Here is a 13625-nt window from a genome sequence, read left to right as displayed (position 1 = left end):
AATGAAGAGATGTTATATCAGATCTTCTGATAATCCATCTTTTGTGTACAAAATGGATATCTAACCCATTAGGGAAAACTAATGGAATAATTAGGCTTTTGCTTCTGAGTTTATAAGTGCAGCTTTTAAAATACACTTTTATTAACCTTTGGAATATAAGTTTAAAAACAGGAAACGCTTCAAATTGCATGATGAAATATTAATTTAATTTTAATCAGGCACTTTGCTGTATACTCCTACATGCACTGGCATTACGAACCACCCCAGGAACTATCACTGTTGTGAATTCCTCTGGAGGAGGTGCACCTTACTCCCCCAAGCCTTTTTACTTGCATGCAATTCACACTTTTGTCTTCCTTTCCTCTTTGGCCTGAGTGGTTACTCAATAGTTGGGCTTTGCAGGCTTGTTTCCTTTAGAAGGAAGAATTGATATTACAATCAGACACACTGATTGGTACAATTCTGTTTATTTACAAAGAATCATAAAGTTCTGTTTCCCTGAACACAGTAGGAACAAACAGCAGCAGGCAGTTTCCTTGCTCTGAAATCACCAAACCTGCCTCTCTATTGAGTTCCAGGTCCAGGCAACAATGTGCCTGTTGCCTTTCAGGGCCATGTACATGGCTGCATCTCTCCGCTGTCTTTCCTGCTTCTCAGGTGTGCAAATTGTTGCCAAACAATCCCTAACCGCTGTGTTTGCAACCAGTCCAAAGGAAATCCCTCAATCTCTCTGGCTACGTCTATACTGCGCTCTCTTGAACAAGAAAATATGCAAATGAGGCAAAGTGGTGAATATCGCTGCACCTCATTTGCATACTTAATGAGCCGCCATTTTGTGCAAGGGGCTTTTGCGCCTATATAGCTGCTTTTTGTGCAAAAATCTCCTCTTGCGCAAGAGCCGTTCTGCCGCTTTTTTCCTAGGAAGAATGGCTCTTGTGCAAGAGGGGGGTTTTGCGCAAAAAGAAGCCGTGTACATGGCTCGTTTTTGTGCAAAAGCCCTTGAGCAAAAATGGCAGCTCATTAAGTATGCAAATGAGGCATGGCGATATTCACTGCTTTGCCTCATTTGCATATTTTCTTGCACAAGAGAGTGCAATATAGACATAACCTCTGAGTTTTTGCTTGGGCCTTGCCATTAGCTCTGTTTTCTTGGGTGGTAGCATAACCCCCACACCTTCTGGATGTGATGTACTGTACCAGCTAGAGGCACTGAGACCATCTGCAGACAGAAAGAGTCTGCTCTACAGCCTTAGCTCAGAGGCCGTTGTTGACTTTTAGATTATGCTAAGTAGAGGTTTATGCACTAAGCTCCAGGGGTCCCAGGTTCAATTCCGCCCACAGATGACCAGGGTCTGCTAGTGTTGCAGTACCATCTATCGTTTTCAGCTCTCTCAGTACATAAACAGACATTAATTGTTTTTTCCATTTAGCCTGTGAAAAGGGTACTTAGTACAATCATTGGCTATAATCAGGTCTGTGATTGTCTTCCTTGCAAAGACGTACCTTATGGCAAACAGTAACACTGTCCAGCATAACAACCTTGATCTTAATGCTTGCGACTGCTCAACTCCTGCCTCCCTCTTATTTCCCATTGGTTCTGCACCTCATGCCCTTGTAGCGCCTCTTGTTTCACTATCCCCCCATACCTCTTCCTCTATGCCAAGAATTCTTACTCTCTTCTTTCAATCCCACTTTCCTTGTCTTACTTTCATGATTAATTCCTCTCTGGTGCTATCTTCTCCCCTTCCCCTTCCTCCCCACTTCTTGTCAGACTCAGTCTCTGTTGAACAGGATTTATAAATATATATTATATTATTAATTATTATTATTAGCTCTAAGCCTCATCCCTGCTGTTGTTTGTGCAATTTTAATTGGAAGCTTTCTGAAGCAAGAGTGTGGTTTTTATTGATCTCTGTAAAGTGTCATGCAAAGTTATGACCCTAAATAAATGCTCAACAAGAAAAAAGAGTGAATATATCTCCTACAGAAAGTTACTGTGGATTTTATTTTGCTGGGAAAATAGAAGGGAATGCAAGTCTGCAACAGTGAAACAAGATAGAAATAACATTTACAACTATAATGCACCGTTAAAGGTCACCTTGGAATTTATTTGCCCATGTTGTTCTTAGGTAGTGGATCTTTGAGTTATCTGTTGTAGCCATCTATTCTCTGGTGCTTTGGAGTCATATTGTACAACTATGTAGCATAGTTTAGGAGAACCGGTTCAAGTACACAATGTGCCTTTAGTGAATGTAGACTTCCTGGTCATGAAATGTCATTATGACATGAGCATGAAGGGATGGCATTAATAATTGGATAGGGTGCCTTGCAGATAGTTGTCAGAGTCATGAAATAAAGAGAACTTCTATATTGATGTATAAAGCAGCTACTTCTGATAATCAGGTAGTAATTTACCAACAGTTATTAATTGGGAGAGTTAATTAAAATAATTCTGATGCAAAGATTTAAGTGATTAGCAGGAGATATTGGGGGCTTGGAAAAGGACATACTTAAAAACTGTCCGTTAGGCTTGTCCAGCATCCTTCAATTTTTACTTATTTGGCCCAAACATCAGGCAGCATTTTCCTACCATTGCTTCTGTCTTGAACAGACACAGCAGGAAAAACTTCACCTAGAGGCTACATCTCCACTACGAGTTTTTACTGCAGAAAATATGCTAATGAGACTCATTAGCATACATCGCTATCTCATTTGCATATTTTCTGCCAATCCGTTTTTTCACTAGGGTTTTTTGCGCATAAACAAGCAGTGTGGACGAAAACCCCTTTTTGCACAAGTTCCTTATGCCTCAAAAAAGGAGGTATACTGATCTTGCACAAAAAGGGTTTTTTTGCGCAAAAAGGAAACATCTACACTGCTTGTTTTTGAGCAAAAACCCCAGCGCAAAAACGGATCAGCGGAAAATATGCAAATGAGATCATGACTTATGTTAATGAGTCCCTCATTAGTATATTTTCTGCCACAAAAACTCGTTGGCTACATCTACATTGCAGGCTTTTTGTGCAAGAACAGCTGTTTTTGTGCAAAAACTTGCCGGGTGTCTACACTGCATGTGAGTTCTTGCGCAAGTAAATATACAGTACAGCGTCGGAAAACAGGGCTTCTTCTGGAAGAGTTATTCCTCTCCCCATGAGGAATAAGCTCTCTTGCGCAAGAGCGCAGTTGGACACATGGCAGGGGTTTCTCGCGCAAGAAAACCCTATGGCTAAAATAGCAATGAGAGAATTCTTGCGCAAGAGAGCGTCCAAACTGCCATGGATGCTCTTGCGCAAAAGCACATGGCAGTGTGGATGTGTTCTTGCGCAAGAGTTCTTGCACAAGAACCCTTGCGCAAGATGTTCTTGCGCCAAAACCTGCCAGTGTAGACATAGCCACAGCGTAGACATAGCTAGAGTCTACAAGCTAGAGTCTACAATCTATCAAGACTCTTGCAGTCACGAGTACAGAGCTGAAAGAAATCCATATATTTAGTCTCAGAGGGGTAGCCACGTTAGTCTGTAACTTAAAAAAAAATTAAAAAACAAGTGGTCCTGGAGCGCTTTAGAGACTAACAAAAATATATAAATAAGATCATGAGCTTTCGTGGGCACAACCCACTTCTTCAAAAGAGATTTATCTGAAGAAGTGGGTTGTGCCCACATAAATTCATGATACTATATATATATGTTTGTTAGCCAGTAAGGTGCTACAGGACCACCATATATTTAGATTCATTACAGGGCGTTTCCTTTGATGCAGTGCTCCCACCCAATCAGTTTTCATAGTACAATAGAGGCATTGCAAAAAAATCCAGAGCAAAACAAAACAAAAAAAACCACAATCCCACAACACCATGCTGACATTTCTTCTTTGCATTGCTTTCATTAAATGAGTCATGTCGGGAATCCAGAGTTTTCCCATTATGTTATGGGGCCCAAAGGAGTTCTACTCTGTTCTAACGCCTACACAGTAACAAGGGTTTCTCTGCGCCCTTAGGATTTTATGGACCTATTTCAGAGAAATGATTAAAGGTCTTCCGTGGGAAGCTCATTTAAGTGTCACTAGAGAAGGTCTGCCACTAAATCCTGCTCATCAAACTTTGAAGGAAAGTCTGCTTCTGAACTTTACCAATTGGGCCTCTCCCATTAATGCACCGAATCAAAAAACTGAAGGTTCCAGTCACATCTAGTGGTCATTTTTCTCCCGTCAACCTGTCAATAGAGTAGATATCTGGTGCCTCCCTCCAGTCACTTGCTCTCTGGATTCAGAGGAGCCAAAGAGAACAAGCAGGGTCTTGCGTGCTTGTGGGTGGGCTACTGCCCCCAAGCTATCTAGCACCTCCACAGACCAGAAGGAGAAACAATCCTATTCTCACTGTCAACTGCTTGCTCTACTGACCAAGCCCTAGGTGACCCTCTATCCCCAGTATGGCAGGTCAGGAAGCCCAGGGGTTTTCCACCAACTGTCTACCAAGAATTCAAGGGCTCCTCAGAGAAGCTCTCTCTAAGGTCATGTCTACACTAGGCAATTATTTTGAAATAAGAAAAATTGACACAACTCCCGATTTAACAAAATCAAAATAACGTGTTCCCACTTCATTGAAGCATCAAAATCAGTACGAATTATTCTGAAATAGCGCGTCCACATTGACTGGAGACTGCCTCAGACTTAGCGCCCCAGGAAGCACTCTGGGGAGGGCACCAGGAGGGCAGATACTTCCTGTGGCTGCTTGGTCAGGCAAGCTGCAATGCCTGCTTTCAGGGGCTCCTCTCTACGGCTGCATCTAATGCACAGCTCTTCCAATGCCTCCCCCCTCATGGGACACAAAAGGGAAGCAGTGTGCTCTGGTTGCCCTTGCGGATGCCACAGCACTCAAAGAATGGAGCCGGAGCTGCTGCTCATGAGCCTCGTGCTGCATCTCATGGCTCAATTTATCCAGATTTCCTGCATGTTGCTCCAGCAGAAAGAGGACCAGAATGAACCCCAGCATGGACCACATCCCTACTCACCCAGATCCTGGTGTTCCTGCTGCTGCACATGCCCCTCAATCTCCTGGACACTATGGAACGCCGCTTCTGATGGCAGGACACAAACTCAGACTGGTGGGATCGCATTGTCATGCAGGGATGGGATGACCAGCAGTGGCTGCAGAACTCCTGCATGCGGAAGGCCATCTTCCTGGAGCTCTGTGAGTGAGTCACCTCTGGCCTCAGGAGACAGGACAACCTACATGCAACCCGCCATCCCCATGCAGAAGCATGTGGCCATTGCAATGTGGAAGCTCACCACACTGGACAGCTGCTGCTCTGTCAGGAACCAGTTCACCGTGGGGAAATTCACAGTTGGGGCTGTACTCCTGCAGGTAGCCACAGCGATCAATCAGGTGCTGCTACGGAGGGTCGTGACTCTGGAAAACATGGACACAATCGTCGATGGCTTTGCTGCCATGGGCTTCTACAACTGTGGGGAGGGGAGGGAAGGCCACAGATGGCATGCACATTCCCATCCTGGCCCCTGACCACCATGCTTCAGACTACATCAACCAGAAGGGGTACTTCTCCATGGTGCTGCAGGTCCTTGTGGATCACATGGGCCACTTCACTGACATCAGCATCAATATTGGCCGATTGGAAAAGGCGCATGATGCCCACACCTTCTGGAACTCCTGCCTGTTATGGCCTGATCATGCACGCTGGCACTTTTTTCCCCAACTGCACCACTAGAGTTGGGGAGATGAACATGCCCATTGTGATCCTGGGTGACACAGCCTCTCCCTTGCTCCCTGGCACATGAAGCCCTACATGTGCGGCCTGGACTCCACCACTCTATGGTGGCCCACTCTATGCAGGATGCCATGTGCTCCAACACCGAGGTGAGGGAGGAGCACATGGCATCATGCTGGCACCCCAGCTGATCTCAGGCAACCCTCCTTTGTTCCCAGTCAGCCCAGTGCTCCTCCTGGGTGGCTTGGTGCTCCTCCCAATTGGCAGCCTGCTGCTGGCTCTCTTCCTCAATACCCTGGATGAGGAACTGAAGGAAGGCCAGGAGGTCCCTCAGGAGGTCCTTGTGGGTACGTTTCCTCCTGTGGATCCTGCAGAGTTGGGTAGATGGCGTGGGAGGTGGGGGACACACCAAGCTCACAGCTGGCTCAGCTGTGAAGAAAAGTGACAAGGTCAGTCATCCCAGGAGACACTGTGTATGAAGCCTAGCCCTAATCTCTGAGTCAATACCAAAGGTCTTGGTTCGCACAATGGTCCATATGTTGCCTAGACAGTGGGCACTTTCTAGCCGGGGCATAGACATCGCAGGGGAGCATCACCGCACCCAGGCTCCGGGACATGAAGGCATGGGAAGGTGCCAGCCAGGCCAGGAGCCTGCAGATAGGGGGGGGGGGATGGGATAGCTCAGCTTCTTACTGTGTCCCACACACATCAGGTCTGGCACTGTCTGTGTCGCGCAGAGAAAGAACATCTATCCCTGCCTGCTGGGGTGTGTGTGTTGGGGGAGGTGCGTATGAGTGGCAGATGCCGCTTGCTGGAGACAGTGCTACTGGGTTGCCCTCCTCTTCCTCCCCCAGCAGGTTCCCATGCATGGGATCAATGTCCTCTGCACTGCTGTGTGGGTCCATGACCACAGACTCCTTAGTGGTGGCTTGTTGTAGGAAGGTGGCTTGTCGGGCGAAGGAGGATAGCTTAGTAGTTTGAGCATTGGCCTGCTAAATTCCAGGTTGTTAGTTCAATCCTTGAGGGGGCCATTTAGGAATCTGGGATAAATGTCAGGAATGGTACTTGGTCCTGCCACAAGGGCAGGGGAGTGGATTCAATGATCTCTTCAGAGATAGGTATATCTCCATATGTAAGGTGTCCTGCCTCAGAGGTCAGAATTAGGCAGTCGTCTCCAAGAACCTTGTGAGAAAGACCATAGGGTTCCTGTGTGAGAGCATCATGGGGCTGAGTGCTCCAGACTGATTCTTCACATGAATAGGCTGTTTTGCAGCCCGTAGGCTGAGAGAGAAGTGTGCAGCCCATCATCTGCTCCTATGTGTACATAGGGAATGTTATAGAACTCACCCGAAGTACCTTCCTCGGGTTCATCCGAAGCCTGGGAGACATCTTGGGAGAGGGAGACTGGCTCCAGGGTGAGGAGCAGGTCTGGAATGGTTGCCTGGCTGGCCTCTTCCATCTCCTTCTCTTCCTCGTCCACTACCCCACCCTCCTGGAGGCTGACACCAGGTGTGTCCAAAATGATAGGGGAGGTGGCTGGCCACCCTCCTAGAATGGCTAGTAGTAGTAGTGGCAGCTGTGCCACCTGAGAGCATCTGGTCTGCTCAATGGCATTGTGGTAGGCCTGCCAGAACTCTTTGATTTTCATCCGGCATTGGTCCAGTGTCTGGGTGTGGCCTTTCTTAGCCAGCATGGTGGCAATCTGGCTATAGACCTCTGTGTTTCTCTTTCTGGTGTGGGGATCCTGGAGGTTGGTATCCTCCCCACAGATCTCGATAAGGTCCAGGATCTCTGCACCAGTCCAGACCAGAGCTCCCCTGTGTCCCTGGCTAGTGGCAGTCGAGGGAACAGCAGGAATTCTGGCAGCCATGGGAGGCTCTGAGGGAGTGTTGGGGTGGTTCATGGATGCCTTGCTGGTTGCTGTCTCGCACGGGGCTTCCAAAGCTGGCCATGCGTGAGAAGCCCTTCTTTGGCTGCCAGGAGTTTTAAGCTCCACAGGAAGAGGGGAGCAGTGGAGATGGCAGGTGTGGCCAGAGTGGTCAGAAGCGCAGGTGTGAGAGGTCCCTGGAGGCCAATTATTTCGAAATAGCAGCACCGGAGCGTCCCCACGAACGCTATTCTGAAATAACTATTTTGAAATTAACGTTATTCCATGAGAAAAGCAGGAATACAGATTTCAAAATAACCATCCCATTATTTTGAAATAATGGGTTTGGTAGTATGGACACTCCACTTATAAATTTGACCCAAGGGGGGTTATTTTGAAATCACTCCCTAGTGTAGACCAGGGCACTGTAGCATGCTAGAATTATAGAGGTGTCTATAAAGAAACCATCATTCTTACTGGTTTTTTCACTCTGGTAGCTCCAAAATGAGCTGTGTGAATTGGGTCAGTGGCTCTCAACTTTCCAGACCATGGTTCACCTTTCTGGAATCTGATTTGTCTTGCTTTCCTCCAGGTTTCACCTCACTTCAAAATGACTTGCTTACTCCTGTATTTTTATGTTGGATTTTGTATCTCAGCGTGCTGTTACTGAAACATGGCTGGCTTTCATATTTTTACCACAATTACAAAATAAATTAGTTGGAATATAAATACTGTATTTAGCTTTCAGAGGATAGTATAGAGAGCAGTAGATAGAAATCACTGTATGATATTTTAGTGTGCTGACTAGCCTGTGTTTCTGTAGCCTTTTGTAAATGGGCTCAGCTCCTGCCTCCACATCTTTATTCTTCTGTGACTGAGCTTGACTTTTTTTCACTTGCCTTTCTAGCTCATGAGGAATTATTTTGATCATTCAAAAATATAAAGCGTATCTATATGTGATTTGTTGGTGCCTACATGTGGCAAGAGGGGGCATACTGGTAATCTCTGTGCTGCATGCCACAGTGGACTTTTCTTAAAGGCTTTATTGCTGAGATGGGAAAGCAGAAATCGAGAACGACACCTTGTAGTGTGTAAGAATTGGGTACTGTCCCTTTAAACAGTTTGTGAGCCCATTAGTGGTCCTCCACATCTTCTGTATTTGAGAAGCCACCAAACCCCTGTTAGGGCAGCAGCGTGTATATGTAGTGAGGACTTTCATGTTACATAAAGTTAGTAAATGCAGGTTTCTTTGTATTAGGTTTGTTGTGTAAAGAACAAAAGACACGGCACTCCTAATGGAGCATCTGCTGTTCTCCAGGGTGGCTAGCGATCAAGCAAATTTAACGAGTTTTTGAAGACAAAGATGCATTTACAAACCTAAACTTCATTTTTAGTTCAAAGACTTTACCATCACTATTCTCTGACTCATTCCAGAGAAGCATAAATAGACTCATAACTAGGCTGAACAAAACTCATATTTAATTATGGAAATTCTATTGGAAATACCTTCTGCTTTGAAGATTGCTGTGCCACAACTTCTCTAATTACTCACTACAGCCATTCTAGATCTACCTTAGCTACAGAATCACTACCATACCTGATTCTTCAGTGGCTGGCCTTCCCTCTGCATTCCTCAACAGATCCAGTCTCACTTCTTGTTTCACGTACTGCATGCTGAGTAAAAATAAGAATTGAACTAAACTGCCCCTTGATTAAAGAACTGTTTATAGAGAAGCTGTAGCTAACATTCCAACCATGTACACACAGACTGAATTCCTGATGCCTGCTCCAAACTCTTCCTTCCTGCAACCTGTTCTCTTCTACCCAAATTCCTTCCAGGTTCCTACACTTCTGATACCACTTCCATTGTCCTCTTGCCTCTCAGACATTCCATGAAAGATCTATTCTTAGTACAGTCTCCTGTGCTTTCCTCAGATGCTCTTCCCTTTTCAGCTCTTATTTCTTGCCCTATCCACTTGCTGACAGAACCCCTCCCCTTTCACATATTTGTGGAATTCTTGATACAGATTGCAAGGAATCCACAGGTTACCATTGGCCTTGCTGACAATTTGCCATATCAGAGAGAATGACCAGGAGACAAAACAATTGTCTGGGAGCAAAGTACAATTATGAATACTCTGCTACTGAGAGAAAAGTCTGAGCTTCACTCATGTTTTCCACATGAGCTATGCTTATAACTCAGACATTTGGAGGACCAACAATCAAGGCTATCTTCCCGCCACTCAGGTCCTACAATTAAACCATTTTTATGGCAGATAGAACAGCTGATTTCTGTAATCACCATCTCTATTGATGTCTGATGTACATAAAAGCTTGACTTCAAAGCCAATAAATCAAAAGACTACAGTTCACAGCTCAGTATAAATACCTTACATGGAAGCAAAAGTGTTTCTATATTTTATGGAAAGAGGGTTTCAGAGCCAAATCCAGGCTGCTTGGTGATGGTTGTTCCCTTCCTGCTTCTCAACATTTTAATAATTTAATTTTGTAGACACTGGTCTCAGTATTAAACCATTCTCCAGAATTAACAAATCAATTGGATGCAGGTGGGGATCATAAGATATTTCATGCAAAGTATCGCTTGGCCCTTCAAGGTCATGTGCGAAACATGTTGTCTTAATTAGCATCTGCTATCTCCAAAAGGAACTGCAAAGTGTACTGAGAAAGGAGAGATAATTAATCAAATTAGCCTGCAGAGGAAAATTTCCCTGGCATTCTGTGACTTGTTGGGCTAGTAGCCATTCTTGTGAATCTGTGGTAATTATTTTCTGCCAGAAGATTAAGCATGTGAAATGTATGAGTTTAATACTAGTTAGTACACAGTTAAAAGTGGGTTGCACAAGCCATCATCTGTACAGCCACAAGGAAAGTAGCTGGGGCATCAGTCAATGCCTCCAACAAGTGGAACAGAACAAGGCCCACCTGCCTTTTTCACCCTCCATCTTCCTTGCCCCTCAAGGTCTTGGCCCATTTAGACCTGGCGTGAGTGCAACTCACTGAGGTTCAAGGGAGTTAATTCCAAGGGTGAACGTGGTTCATTTTCTCTATAGTTCTTCAAGGCTAGGACGCAAACAACTGATAGCTCTTGCTGTAACTGAGTTCAGAATCTCACCCACAGATAAAGTAGTGATTTGTTAAAATACTTAAAATCTCTTCATCATCATCCATGGCCACTGGCTTCCCCCATTTACATGCTGGTCACTTACTTCTACAGAATGGCATGTTCAGTTTCTTCATTTTAAAGTTCTGAGTGATTTGTTGTCTGAGATGGATTTACAGATCTTAATTGCAGGCTGTTTATATTCCATAGGAAGCTGCTGCATATGCCACTCATTAGCAAAATTTAATTTGACTAATTGGGGAAGCTGAAATATGAATTTTTGTTAAATGCTATTTAAAATGAAAGTCCTACGTTTCAGTAAAGTTTTCTAGAGAGACTGACAAGTTGACTAGTTGGATCTGATTTTCAAACATCAGGACCTTAATAGGTTATTCATATTGTGCAACTGGATGTTCAGATTAATCTCTAAGCACATAAAATGGCTATTTATGCATCCAAATGCTCTGTCAGCCTCTCTATCAGCCTATGTCTGAAACCTGGGCTCAGTGTGGGTATGTCTACACTACAAAGTTAATTCGAATTAACAGGCGTTAGTTCAAATTAACTTTGATAGGCACTACACTAGCGCTCCGCTAGTTCGAACTTAATTCAAACTAGCAGAGCGCTTAATTCAAACTAGGTAAACCTCATTCTAGGAGGACTAACGCCTAGTTCGAATTAAGTAGTTCGAATTAAGGGCTGTGTAGCCACTTAATTCGAACTAGTGGGAGGCTAGCCCTTCCCAGCTTTCCCTGGTGGCCACTCTGGCCAACACAGGGAAACTTGTCTGCCCCTCTCCCGGCCCCGGAGCCCTTAAAGGGGCACGGGCTGGCTACACAGTTTGTGCCAGTTGCAAGCCTGCCAGCACCCAGCCAGCAGACCCTGCACCTGACACGCCATGAGCCAGCCACCCGATGCCACCCAGCCCTCCGCCTCTTCCCGGGATCAGCCTGGCGGCTCCCAGGAGCCTGCTCGGGGCCGCAAGAGGCGGGCGCCCGCTTGGTCTAGTGCAGAGATCATGGACCTCATCGAGGTTTGGAGGGAAGCCTCCAATGTCCACGATCTCTGCACTAGCCACAGGAACGCGGCAGTCTACGGCCGCATGGCTGACAGCCTGGCCGCCAGAGGCCACCAGCGGACCCAGGAGCAGGTCCGCTGTAAAATAAAGGACCTGCGGCAGTCCTACTCCCGGGCCTGCCTGCCAGGGGCTGACCCGGAGGCCTGCCCCCACTTTCAGGCCCTGGACCGCATTCTGAGGCTCACGCCGTCCATGCCCCCCGGGTGGTCATCGACCCCGGGGCAGAGGGACCCGTCTTGGACACCGAGGAGGAGGAGCCGGAGGATGCCGCGAGCCAGGAGCCTGCCGGGAGCCTGCCCAGGACCCAGGACCCAGGACCCCCGAGGAACCCCACAGACCACCTCACTTGTGTCGTCCGAGGCCGGGGAGGCCTCCACCTGTGAGTACCATCATACTCCCCTTATGTGTACGGGGGGGTTGGAGGGAGAGGGAGCCCAGGGACTGTGCGCCTGGGCCTTGCCCACCATGGAGCAGCAGCTGGGTGTCATGCAGGGGCCTTGGCCTTGCAGAGGGGGGCTGGGTTTCACCCACCTTGTCTCCAGGGAGAACTGACCGCTGCTCTTGTTTCACCACAGCCGCAGCAGCTGGGACTGCAGGGCGCACCACCCCGCCTGCAACAGCCACCCGCGCCCGGGCCAGCAGGTGTGCCAGGAATGAGGAGGACTACCAGCGGCGGCACCTCCAGTTCATGGAGCAGCTGCTCCGCAACCAGGAGCACTGGGTCCAGGAAGACCTTTGGCTGCGCCAGCGGAGTGTGGATGTGCTGGAGGAGCAGGGCCATGGCCTCAGAGGCCCCCTCCAGACCCTGGTGGACCGGTTCCTGCCTCCTCCTGCTCCGGCTCCTGCGGCTGCCCTAGCTCTCGCTCCTCCTCCCACCCCTGCTGCCCCTGCTCCCTGATGTGCACCAGGTGGAACCAGGCAGCCTCCAGCCATTGCTGGCAGGCTTGCAGCAGCAAGTACATAAACTGCACCAGAAAGTGCAGGGCGAGCTCTGGCTCCATGTTGCCACCTGCGGCAGTGTCCCTGAAGGAAAGCACCGACACAGATGGGTGCAGACAAAAACGCTTTGCTGTACCTCGGCGAGGTAGGCAAGCAAGCGGAAAAGCTGAGAACCGGCTGTCCAGGGGGGTCCCTTTAAGCACGAGCCTCAGATAGCCTCAGACAGCAGCCACACAAAGCAACTACTGACCTGATGCCCTGCCAGAACCGGTTTCAGCCGCCCTTAAATTCTCCCCAGCGTCCAATCAGTGTGGACACGCTAGTTCGAATTAGCAAAACGCTAATTCGAACTAGTTTTTAGTTCTAGATGTGCTAGTTCGAATTAGCTTAGTTCAAATTAACTAATTCGAACTAAGTTAGTTTGAATTAGCGCTGTAGTGTAGACATACCCTGTATGATTTTCTGATCAGCTTGAATACTGTGAATCTGCTTCTGTATCACTGAAAATAGGATCAAGTAAGGGACTATTGGCTGAGTTTAAGACTTCTTCTAGCTAATGAGTCTTTTCTTGATTTGAATGAGATTTGAATCTGGTTCTATAAAAGCAGACTGAGAGAGCATGCCATGTATAAACTCCTTTCCTCCCCCGTCTGCCAGTGTACCTCAGTCACCCTGGTAATCCAGTTCTGGCCTTGTCCACAGCAGGTAGCATACTGAAGTGTGATTAGCTGTGTAGCAGTCTGACGATATGTGCAAACAGCAGGTAGAATCATGTCATTGTCATGATTTTTTTTTGTATTCAACAAAGATCTTCAACACATGCTTAATTTTAAGCACACGATTAAATCCCACTGACTTTCCATGGGTTTAACTGGGATTGTAGCAGCTCAGCATCAC

The sequence above is a fragment of the Pelodiscus sinensis genome, chromosome 16, assembly GCF_049634645.1.
Source record: "Pelodiscus sinensis isolate JC-2024 chromosome 16, ASM4963464v1, whole genome shotgun sequence".
NCBI lineage: Eukaryota > Metazoa > Chordata > Testudines > Trionychidae > Pelodiscus > Pelodiscus sinensis.
Note: the sequence above shows the minus strand (reverse complement) of the source record.